This window comes from Colius striatus, unplaced genomic scaffold (assembly GCF_028858725.1).
Source record: "Colius striatus isolate bColStr4 unplaced genomic scaffold, bColStr4.1.hap1 scaffold_47, whole genome shotgun sequence".
NCBI lineage: Eukaryota > Metazoa > Chordata > Aves > Coliiformes > Coliidae > Colius > Colius striatus.
Window position 1 is genome coordinate 161,628 of NW_026908528.1, and position 11,156 is coordinate 172,783.

Here is an 11,156-nt window from a genome sequence, read left to right on the forward strand (position 1 = left end):
CCATTCCTGTGGGAGCTATCTTCAATACCACAGTTTTTCTTTTCAGCTCCCATTGAAGGAATACATTTGTCAGTTAAGGTACACCACTGAGTACGGGGGCTACAAGAAAGCAGGAAGGCAGACCCCAGCTACAGTAGTAAGTAGGTCCCCATGCAGTCTACCAGCCAGCACGGTGTCACATTTGCAGCTGCTTTCCTGTGGGAGCTATCTTCAATACCACACTTTTTCTGTTCAGCTCCCATTGAAAGAATACATCTGTCAGTTAAGGTATACCGCTGAGTATGGGAGCTACAAGAAAGCAGGAAGGCAGACCCCAGCTACAGCAGTAAGTAGGTCCCCATGCAGTCTAGCAGCCAGCACGGTGTCACATTTGCAGCTGCTTTCCTGTGGGAGCTATCTTCAATACCACACTTTTTTGTTCAGCTCCCATTGAAAGAATACATTTGTCAGTTAAGGTATACCACTGAGTATTAGAGCTACAAGAAAGCAGGAAGATAGATCCCAGCTACTGTAATAAGTAGGTCCCCATGCAGTCTATCAGCTAGCACGGTGTCACATTTGCAGCTGCTTTCCTGTGGGAGCTATCTTCAATACCACACTTTTTCTGTTCAGCTCCCATTGAAAAAATACATTTGTCTCTTAAGGTATACCACTGAGTATGGGAGCTAAAAGAAAGCAGGAAGATAGAACCCAGCTACTGCAGTAAGTAGGTCCCCATGCAGTCTATCAGCCAGCACGGTGTCACATTTGCAGCTGCTTTCCTGTGGGAGCTATCTTCAATACCACACTTTTTTGTTCAGCTCCCATTGAAAGAATACATTTGTCAGTTAAGGTACACCACTGAGTACGGGGGCTACAAGAAAGCAGGAAGGCAGACCCCAGCTACAGTAGTAAGTAGGTCCCCATGCAGTCTACCAGCCAGCACGGTGTCACATTTGCAGCTCCTTTCCTGTGGGAGCTATCTTCAATACCACACTTTTTCTCCTCAGCTCCCATTGAAAAAATACATTTGTCTCTTAAGGTATACAACTGAGTATGGGAGCTACAAGAAAGCAGGAAGGCAGACCCCAGCTACAGTAGTAAGTAGGTCCCCATGCAGTCTATCAGCCAGCACGGTGTCACATTTGCAGCTGCTTTCGTGTGGGAGCTATCTTCAATACCACACTTTTTCTCCTCAGATCCCATTGAAAGAATACATTTGTCTCTTAAGGTATACAACAGAGTATGGGAGCTACAAGAAAGCAGGAAGATAGATCCCAGCTACTGTAGTAAGTAGGTCCCCATGCAGTCTATCAGCCAGCACGGTGTCACATTTGCAGCTGCTTTCTTGTGGGAGCTATCTTCAATACCACACTTTTTCTGTTCAGCTCCCACTGAAAGAATACATTTGTCAGATAAGGTATACAACAGAGTATGGGAGCTACAAGAAAGCAGGAAGATAGATCCCAGCTACTGTAGTAAGTAGGTCCCCATGCAGTCTATCAGCCAGCACGGTGTCACATTTGCAGCTGCTTTCCTGTGGGAGCTATCTTCAATACCACACTCTTTTCTTCAGCTCCCATTGAAAGAATACATTTGTCAGTTAAGGTATACCACTGAGTATGGGGGCTACAAGAAAGCAGGAAGGCAGACCCCAGCTACAGTAGTAAGTAGGTCCCCATGCACTCTATCAGCCAGCACGGTGTCACATTTGCAGCTCCATTCCTGTGGGAGCTATCTTCAATACCACAGTTTTTCTTTTCAGCTCCCATTGAAGGAATACATTTGTCAGTTAAGGTACACCACTGAGTACGGGGGCTACAAGAAAGCAGGAAGGCAGACCCCAGCTACAGTAGTAAGTAGGTCCCCATGCAGTCTATCAGCCAGCATGGTGTCACATTTGCAGCTGCTTTCCTGTGGGAGCTATCTTCAATACCACAGTTTTTCTGTTCAGCTCCCATTGAAAAAACTACGTTTTGTATGTAAAGTTATACCACTGAGTATCGGAGCTACAAGAAAGCAGGAAGATAGACCCCAGCTACAGTAGTAAGTAGGTCCCCATGCAGTCTAGCAGCCAGCACGGTGTCACATTTGCAGCTCCTTTATTGTGGGAGCTATCTTCAATACCACAGTTTTTCTGTTCAGCTCCCATTGAAAAAATACATTTGTCTCTTAAGGTATACCACTGAGTATGGGAGCTACAATACAGCAGGAAGGCAGACCCCAGCTACAGTAGTAAGTAGGTCCCCATGCAGTCTAGCAGTCCGCACGGTGTCACATTTGCAGCTGCTTTCCTGTGGGAGCTATCTTCAATACCACACTTATTCAGCTCAGATCCCATTGAAAGAATGCATTGTCAGTTAAGGTATACCACTGAGTATGGGAGCTACAAGATAGCAGGAAGGCAGACCCCAGCTACTGTAGTAAGTAGGTGCCCATGCAGTCTATCAGCCAGCACGGTGTCATATTTGCAGCTCCTTTCCTGTGGGAGCTATCTTCAATACCACAGTTTTTCTGTTCAGCTCCCATTGAAAGAATACATTTGTCAGTTAAGGTACACCACTGAGTACGGGGGCTACAAGAAAGCAGGAAGGCAGACCCCAGCTACAGTAGTAAGTAGGTCCCCATGCAGTCTACCAGCCAGCACGGTGTCACATTTGCAGCTCCTTTCCTGTGGGAGCTATCTTCAATAGCACAGTTTTTCTCCTCAGCTCCCATTGAAAAAATACATTTGTCTCTTAAGGTATACAACTGAGTATGGGAGCTACAAGAAAGCAGGAAGATAGATCCCAGCTACTGTAGTAAGTAGGTCCTCATGCAGTCTATCAGCCAGCACGGTGTCACATTTGCAGCTGCTTTCCTGTGGGAGCTATCTTCAATACCACACTTTTTCTGTTCAGCTCCCATTGAAAGAATACATCTGTCAGTTAAGGTATACCGCTGAGTATGGGAGCTACAAGAAAGCAGGAAGGCAGACCCCAGCTACAGTAGTAAGTAGATCCCCATGCAGTCTAGCAGCCAGCACGGTGTCACATTTGCAGCTGCTTTCCTGTGGGAGCTATCTTCAATACCACACTTTTTCTGTTCAGCTCCCATTGAAAAAATACATTTGTCTCTTGAGGTATACCACTGAGTATGGCAGCTACAAGAAAGCAGGAAGGCAGACCCCAGCTACAGTAGTAAGTAGGTCCACATGCAGTCTAGCAGCCCGCACGGTGTCACATTTGCAGCTGCTTTCCTGTGGGAGCTATCTTCAATACCACACTTTTTCTGTTCAGCTCCCATTGAAAAAATACATTTGTCTCTTAAGGTATACCACTGTGTATGGGAGCTACAAGAAAGCAGGAAGATAGATCCCAGCTACTGTAGTAAGTAGGTCCCCATGCAGTCTATCAGCCGGCATGGTGTCACATTTGCAGCTGCTTTCCTGTGGGAGCTATCTTCAATACCACACTTTTTCTCCACAGCTCCCATTGAAAAAACTACGTTTTGTCTGTAAAGTTAAACCACTGAGTATGGGAGCTACAAGAAAGCAGGAAGATAGACCCCAGCTACTGTAGTAAGTAGGTTCCCATGCAGTCTAGCAGCCAGCACGGTGTCACATTTGCAGCTCCTTTCCTTTGGGAGCTATATTCAATACCACAGTTTTTCTGTTCAGCTCCCATTGAAAGAATACATTTGTCAGTTAAGGTACACCACTGAGTACGGGGGCTACAAGAAAGCAGGAAGGCAGACCCCAGCTACAGTAGTAAGTAGGTCCCCATGCAGTCTATCAGCCAGCACGGTGTCACATTTGCAGCTGCTTTCCTGTGGGAGCTATCTTCAATACCACAGTTTTTTGTTCAGCTCCCACTGAAAGAATACATTTGTCAGTTAAGGCATACAACAGAGTATGGGAGCTACAAGAAAGCAGGAAGATAGATCCCAGCTACTGTAGTAAGTAGGTCCCCATGCAGTCTATCAGCCAGCACGGTGTCACATTTGCAGCTGCTTTCCTGTGGGAGCTATCTTCAATACCACACTCTTTTCTTCAGCTCCCATTGAAAGAATACATTTGTCAGTTAAGGTATACCACTGAGTATGGGGGCTACAAGAAAGCAGGAAGGCAGACCCCAGCTACAGTAGTAAGTAGGTCCCCATGCACTCTATCAGCCAGCACGGTGTCACATTTGCAGCTGCTTTCCTGTGGGAGCTATCTTCAATACCACAGTTTTTCTTTTCAGCTCCCATTGAAGGAATACATTTGTCAGTTAATGTACACCACTGAGTACGTGGGCTACAAGAAAGCAGGAAGGCAGACCCCAGCTACAGTAGTAAGTAGGTCCCCATGCAGTCTACCAGCCAGCACGGTGTCACATTTGCAGCTCCTTTCCTGTGGGAGCTATCTTCAATACCACAGTTTTTCTGTTCAGCTCCCATTGAAAAAATACATTTGTCAGTTAAGGTATACAACTGAGTATGGGAGCTACAAGAAAGCAGGAAGATAGATCCCAGCTACTGTAGTAAGTAGGTCCCCATGCAGTCTATCAGCCAGCACGGTGTCACATTTGCAGCTGCTTTCCTGTGGGAGCTATCTTCAATACCACAGTTTTTCTGTTCAGCTACCATTGAAAGAATACATCTGTCAGTTAAGGTATACCGCTGAGTATGGGAGCTACAAGAAAGCAGGAAGGCAGACCCCAGCTACAGTAGTAAGTAGGTCCCCATGCAGTCTAGCAGCCAGCACGGTGTCACATTTGCAGCTGCTTTCGTGTGGGAGCTATCTTCAATACCACACTTTTTCTCCTCAGCTCCCATTGAAAGAATACATTTTTCAGTTAAGGTATACCACTGACTACGGGGACTACAAGAAAGCAGGAAGGCAGAAACCAACTACAATAATAAGTAGGTCCCCATGCAGTCTATCAGACAGCACGGTGTCACATTTGCAGCTCCTTTCCTGTGGGAGCTATCTTCAATACCACAGTTTTTCTGTTCAGCTCCCATTGAATAAACTACGTTTTGTCTGTAAAGTTATACCACTGAGTATGGGAGCTACAAGAAAGCAGGAAGATAGACCCCAGCTACAGTAGTAAGTAGGTCCCCATGCAGTCTAGCAGCCAGCACGGTGTCACATTTGCAGCTGCTTTCCTGTGGGAGCTATCTTCAATACCACAGTTTTTTTGTTCAGCTCCCATTGAAAGAATACATGTGTCAGTTAAGGTATACCGCTGAGTATGGGAGCTACAAGAAAGCAGGAAGATAGATCCCAGCTACTGTAGTAAGTAGGTCCCCATGCAGTCTATCAGCCAGCACGGTGTCACATTTGCAGCTGCTTTCCTGTGGGAGCTATCTTCAATACCACACTTTTTCTCCTCAGCTCCCATTGAAAGAATACATTTGTCAGTTAAGGTATACCACTGAGTATGGGAGCTACAAGAAAGCAGGAAGATAGATCCCAGCTACTGTAATAAGTAGGTCCCCATGCAATCTATCAGCCAGCACGGTGTCACATTTGCAGCTGCTTTCTTGTGGGAGCTATCTTCAATACCACAGTTTTTCTGTTCAGCTACCATTGAAAAAATACATTTGTCTCTTAAGGTATACAACAGAGAATGGGAGCTACAAGAAAGCAGGAAGATAGATCCCAGCTACTGTAGTAAGTAGGTCCCCATGCAGTCTATCAGACAGCACGGTGTCACATTTGCAGCTGCTTTCCTGTGGGAGCTATCTTCAATACCACCTTTTTCTCCTCAGCTCCCATTGAAAAAACTACGTTTTGTCTGTAAAGTTATACCACTGAGTATGGGAGCTACAAGAAAGCAGGAAGATAGACCCCAGCTACAGTAGTAAGTAGGTCCCCATGCAGTCTATCAGCCAGCACGGTGTCACATTTGCAGCTGCTTTCCTGTGGGAGCTATCTTCAATACCACACTTTTTCTGTTCAGCTCCCATTGAAAAAACTACGTTTTGTATTTAAAGTTATACCACTGAGTATCGGAGCTACAAGAAAGCAGGAAGATAGACCCCAGCTACAGTAGTAAGTAGGTCCCCATGCAGTCTAGCAGCCAGCACGGTGTCACATTTGCAGCTGCTTTCCTGTGGGAGCTATCTTCAATACCACAGTTTTTCTGTTCAGCTCCCATTGAAAAAATACATTTGTCTCTTAAGGTATACCACTGAGTATGGGAGCTACAATACAGCAGGAAGGCAGACCCCAGCTACAGTAGTAAGTAGGTCCCCATGCAGTCTAGCAGTCCGCACGGTGTCACATTTGCAGCTGCTTTCCTGTGGGAGCTATCTTCAATACCACACTTATTCAGCTCAGATCCCATTGAAAGAATGCATTGTCAGTTAAGGTATACCACTGAGTATGGGAGCTACAAGATAGCAGGAAGGCAGACCCCAGCTACTGTAGTAAGTAGGTCCCCATGCAGTCTATCAGCCAGCACGGTGTCATATTTGCAGCTCCTTTCCTGTGGGAGCTATCTTCAATACCACAGTTTTTCTGTTCAGCTCCCATTGAAAGAATACATTTGTCAGTTAAGGTACACCACTGAGTACGGGGGCTACAAGAAAGCAGGAAGGCAGACCCCAGCTACAGTAGTAAGTAGGTCCCCATGCAGTCTACCAGCCAGCACGGTGTCACATTTGCAGCTCCTTTCCTGTGGGAGCTATCTTCAATAGCACAGTTTTTCTCCTCAGCTCCCATTGAAAAAATACATTTGTCTCTTAAGGTATACAACTGAGTATGGGAGCTACAAGAAAGCAGGAAGATAGATCCCAGCTACTGTAGTAAGTAGGTCCTCATGCAGTCTATCAGCCAGCACGGTGTCACATTTGCAGCTGCTTTCCTGTGGGAGCTATCTTCAATACCACACTTTTTCTGTTCAGCTCCCATTGAAAGAATACATCTGTCAGTTAAGGTATACCGCTGAGTATGGGAGCTACAAGAAAGCAGGAAGGCAGACCCCAGCTACAGTAGTAAGTAGATCCCCATGCAGTCTAGCAGCCAGCACGGTGTCACATTTGCAGCTGCTTTCCTGTGGGAGCTATCTTCAATACCACACTTTTTCTGTTCAGCTCCCATTGAAAAAATACATTTGTCTCTTGAGGTATACCACTGAGTATGGCAGCTACAAGAAAGCAGGAAGGCAGACCCCAGCTACAGTAGTAAGTAGGTCCACATGCAGTCTAGCAGCCCGCACGGTGTCACATTTGCAGCTGCTTTCCTGTGGGAGCTATCTTCAATACCACACTTTTTCTGTTCAGCTCCCATTGAAAAAATACATTTGTCTCTTAAGGTATACCACTGAGTATGGGAGCTACAAGAAAGCAGGAAGATAGATCCCAGCTACTGTAGTAAGTAGGTCCCCATGCAGTCTATCAGCCGGCATGGTGTCACATTTGCAGCTGCTTTCCTGTGGGAGCTATCTTCAATACCACACTTTTTCTCCACAGCTCCCATTGAAAAAACTACGTTTTGTCTGTAAAGTTAAACCACTGAGTATGGGAGCTACAAGAAAGCAGGAAGATAGACCCCAGCTACTGTAGTAAGTAGGTTCCCATGCAGTCTAGCAGCCAGCACGGTGTCACATTTGCAGCTCCTTTCCTTTGGGAGCTATATTCAATACCACAGTTTTTCTGTTCAGCTCCCATTGAAAGAATACATTTGTCAGTTAAGGTACACCACTGAGTACGGGGGCTACAAGAAAGCAGGAAGGCAGACCCCAGCTACAGTAGTAAGTAGGTCCCCATGCAGTCTACCAGCCAGCACAGTGTCACATTTGCAGCTGCTTTCCTGTGGGAGCTATCTTCAATACCACACTTATTCAGCTCAGATCCCATTGAAAGAATGCATTGTCAGTTAAGGTATACCACTGAGTATGGGAGCTACAAGATAGCAGGAAGGCAGACCCCAGCTACTGTAGTAAGTAGGTCCCCATGCAGTCTATCAGCCAGCACGGTGTCATAATTGCAGCTCCTTTCCTGTGGGAGCTATCTTCAATACCACAGTTTTTCTGTTCAGCTCCCATTGAAAGAATACATTTGTCAGTTAAGGTACACCACTGAGTACGGGGGCTACAAGAAAGCAGGAAGGCAGACCCCAGCTACAGTAGTAAGTAGGTCCCCATGCAGTCTACCAGCCAGCACGGTGTCACATTTGCAGCTCCTTTCCTGTGGGAGCTATCTTCAATAGCACAGTTTTTCTCCTCAGCTCCCATTGAAAAAATACATTTGTCTCTTAAGGTATACAACTGAGTATGGGAGCTACAAGAAAGCAGGAAGATAGATCCCAGCTACTGTAGTAAGTAGGTCCTCATGCAGTCTATCAGCCAGCACGGTGTCACATTTGCAGCTGCTTTCCTGTGGGAGCTATCTTCAATACCACACTTTTTCTGTTCAGCTCCCATTGAAAGAATACATCTGTCAGTTAAGGTATACCGCTGAGTATGGGAGCTACAAGAAAGCAGGAAGGCAGACCCCAGCTACAGTAGTAAGTAGATCCCCATGCAGTCTAGCAGCCAGCACGGTGTCACATTTGCAGCTGCTTTCCTGTGGGAGCTATCTTCAATACCACACTTTTTCTGTTCAGCTCCCATTGAAAAAATACATTTGTCTCTTGAGGTATACCACTGAGTATGGGAGCTACAAGAAAGCAGGAAGGCAGACCCCAGCTACAGTAGTAAGTAGGTCCACATGCAGTCTAGCAGCCCGCACGGTGTCACATTTGCAGCTGCTTTCCTGTGGGAGCTATCTTCAATACCACACTTTTTCTGTTCAGCTCCCATTGAAAAAATACATTTGTCTCTTAAGGTATACCACTGTGTATGGGAGCTACAAGAAAGCAGGAAGATAGATCCCAGCTACTGTAGTAAGTAGGTCCCCATGCAGTCTATCAGCCGGCATGGTGTCACATTTGCAGCTACTTTCCTGTGGGAGCTATCTTCAATACCACACTTTTTCTCCACAGCTCCCATTGAAAAAACTACGTTTTGTCTGTAAAGTTAAACCACTGAGTATGGGAGCTACAAGAAAGCAGGAAGATAGACCCCAGCTACTGTAGTAAGTAGGTTCCCATGCAGTCTAGCAGCCAGCACGGTGTCACATTTGCAGCTCCTTTCCTTTGGGAGCTATATTCAATACCACAGTTTTTCTGTTCAGCTCCCATTGAAAGAATACATTTGTCAGTTAAGGTACACCACTGAGTACGGGGGCTACAAGAAAGCAGGAAGGCAGACCCCAGCTACAGTAGTAAGTAGGTCCCCATGCAGTCTATCAGCCAGCACGGTGTCACATTTGCAGCTGCTTTCCTGTGGGAGCTATCTTCAATACCACAGTTTTTTGTTCAGCTCCCACTGAAAGAATACATTTGTCAGTTAAGGCATACAACAGAGTATGGGAGCTACAAGAAAGCAGGAAGATAGATCCCAGCTACTGTAGTAAGTAGGTCCCCATGCAGTCTATCAGCCAGCACGGTGTCACATTTGCAGCTGCTTTCCTGTGGGAGCTATCTTCAATACCACACTCTTTTCTTCAGCTCCCATTGAAAGAATACATTTGTCAGTTAAGGTATACCACTGAGTATGGGGGCTACAAGAAAGCAGGAAGGCAGACCCCAGCTACAGTAGTAAGTAGGTCCCCATGCAGTCTACCAGCCAGCACGGTGTCACATTTGCAGCTGCTTTCCTGTGGGAGCTATCTTCAATACCACAGTTTTTCTTTTCAGCTCCCATTGAAGGAATACATTTGTCAGTTAATGTACACCACTGAGTACGTGGGCTACAAGAAAGCAGGAAGGCAGACCCCAGCTACAGTAGTAAGTAGGTCCCCATGCAGTCTACCAGCCAGCACGGTGTCACATTTGCAGCTCCTTTCCTGTGGGAGCTATCTTCAATACCACAGTTTTTCTGTTCAGCTCCCATTGAAAAAATACATTTGTCAGTTAAGGTATACTACTGAGTATGGGAGCTACAAGAAAGCAGGAAGATAGATCCCAGCTACTGTAGTAAGTAGGTCCCCATGCAGTCTATCAGCCAGCACGGTGTCACATTTGCAGCTGCTTTCCTGTGGGAGCTATCTTCAATACCACAGTTTTTCTGTTCAGCTACCATTGAAAGAATACATCTGTCAGTTAAGGTATACCGCTGAGTATGGGAGCTACAAGAAAGCAGGAAGGCAGACCCCAGCTACAGTAGTAAGTAGGTCCCCATGCAGTCTAGCAGCCAGCACGGTGTCACATTTGCAGCTGCTTTCGTGTGGGAGCTATCTTCAATACCACACTTTTTCTCCTCAGCTCCCATTGAAAGAATACATTTTTCAGTTAAGGTATACCACTGACTACGGGGACTACAAGAAAGCAGGAAGGCAGAAACCAACTACAATAGTAAGTAGGTCCCCATGCAGTCTATCAGACAGCACGGTGTCACATTTGCAGCTCCTTTCCTGTGGGAGCTATCTTCAATACCACAGTTTTTCTGTTCAGCTCCCATTGAATAAACTACGTTTTGTCTGTAAAGTTATACCACTGAGTATGGGAGCTACAAGAAAGCAGGAAGATAGACCCCAGCTACAGTAGTAAGTAGGTCCCCATGCAGTCTAGCAGCCAGCACGGTGTCACATTTGCAGCTGCTTTCCTGTGGGAGCTATCTTCAATACCACAGTTTTTTTGTTCAGCTCCCATTGAAAGAATACATGTGTCAGTTAAGGTATACCGCTGAGTATGGGAGCTACAAGAAAGCAGGAAGATAGATCCCAGCTACTGTAGTAAGTAGGTCCCCATGCAGTCTATCAGCCAGCACGGTGTCACATTTGCAGCTGCTTTCCTGTGGGAGCTATCTTCAATACCACACTTTTTCTCCTCAGCTCCCATTGAAAAAACTACGTTTTGTATGTAAAGTTATACCACTGAGTATCGGAGCTACAAGAAAGCAGGAAGATAGACCCCAGCTACAGTAGTAAGTAGGTCCCCATGCAGTCTAGCAGCCAGCACGGTGTCACATTTGCAGCTCCTTTCCTGTGGGAGCTATCTTCAATACCACAGTTTTTCTGTTCAGCTCCCATTGAAAAAATACATTTGTCTCTTAAGGTATACCACTGAGTATGGGAGCTACAATACAGCAGGAAGGCAGACCCCAGCTACAGTAGTAAGTAGGTCCCCATGCAGTCTAGCAGTCCGCACGGTGTCACATTTGCAG